Consider the following 1,587-nt stretch of genomic DNA (forward strand, 5'->3'; position numbering starts at 1 on the left):
ATGCCAGCCACTAGCTCGGGCGTCCTCCTTGGGTTCCTTCTACTACTCTTCGGGTCTGATAACTTGCTGGAACAACTTAGGGTTCGTGGCAAATCCTTACTATCCATGACGGCTACAATTTGATGGTAGCAGTAAGTAGATTGAGGAAGAGCTGCATAGGGTGTCTGGAAGGGTTCTCAACAGGTAGCTTCCCCGTTCCAAACGGTGTGCTTCCTTCCCATATGAATAGGTGTCTTTCGTTAACCAGGAAGCATGCAGAACTTCAGTGTCAAGAGGTAATGTAAAGCCCTCGGGGTCACACAAATGGTTTGCACTCAACGACTAATCTAAGGGCTGGCAGTTCAAAGCCCCTCAGTGGCACTGCAGCAGCAAGTTTCCATAAAGAGGGAACCCAAGAACATCGTGTGCAGCAGCGCTACTGTGTAGCCCACGTGGCTTCCGTGAGTCAGAGCAGACTGGGCTGCAACAGGCTTGGTTCTGGCTCCTTGCACAGCGCAAACTCCAACCCCTCTTTCCTGAGGCCAGGTGGTCATCAGGTGGGTCTTTCTGATCTAGCTAGCCCCCCTACTCTAGAGTCACCTCGCCTAACCTTTCTGCCATCCTCAGTGAAGGCATTCAAGTTGCAAGATTTTTTGAACAAATGATGTCTCAGAAACCCAAGGTAAAGAAATTCTTTGGGAAAATTTAATGTGAAACCTACTGTATTACATTAGGTAGTTACTGGAGCATGTCCCCCAAATGTCATTTTTTTAAACTGGTTTTTAAATTGATTTCCATCAATCACATATAGGTACAATTCTGTGAATGAGATTGCCTCTAGTGTTTTACTCTCATGTACATATGGTGAAATGTTAAGTGCTGGTCTGAGATCGATAGCCATACGTTCAGGAAATTTCCTTTTTAGATCTAATTTTAAGAGCCTTACAGAAATATATGTTCAATCTAATCAAGTACTGTGTTGGCCTGTGTTGATCTACTTGGTCTTTGATCAACCAAATGTATTGTCACTTGCACGGTCATCACCTTCTCATGAAATGATTTTAAAGAGCCATCTTTTATTATTACAGATGATAAAGCATCCATACAAATAGCGCCCCATCCCCCCCAAAGTTACATAACACGCCTTTATGTTCAAGATTTAGAAAAAGGTTCAAGAGCATTTAATATTTAGGCATCTATACATTCAAAAGTTCTAAGTCTCAAACGATGTTTTCGCCAAAGCTAGTGTCACAAAAAGCTGCCTTCACGTCGATTCCAACTCATAATGACCGGATATTTTAATTAAAATAAGCATTTATCAAACAAATGTCCGTTATACAAAATGAAGCACGCTGCTCTGCAGCCCTGGTGGGAGTGGGAGTGGTGGTGGTGGGAGGATGGTGGAGGAACCCACGGAAAAGCAAATGGAGGTCCCAGGCCTCGGGAGACTTCTCTAGAGCAGTGCTTCCCAGAGAGGGTGATACCGCCCCCTAGGGGTGGTCGGCCGATCCAGGGGGCTGCAAAAGCAGATGTCCACTTTTTCCTGGATTATGGGCTACAGTACAAACGTTTTTAATGGCAGGGGGGCACTAAGTACTTTTTTTTTTT

The sequence above is a fragment of the Echinops telfairi genome, unplaced genomic scaffold (assembly GCF_000313985.2).
Source record: "Echinops telfairi isolate 266 unplaced genomic scaffold, ASM31398v2 ScPeMD7_7469;HRSCAF=8507_1, whole genome shotgun sequence".
Classification (NCBI taxonomy): Eukaryota; Metazoa; Chordata; class Mammalia; order Afrosoricida; family Tenrecidae; genus Echinops; species Echinops telfairi.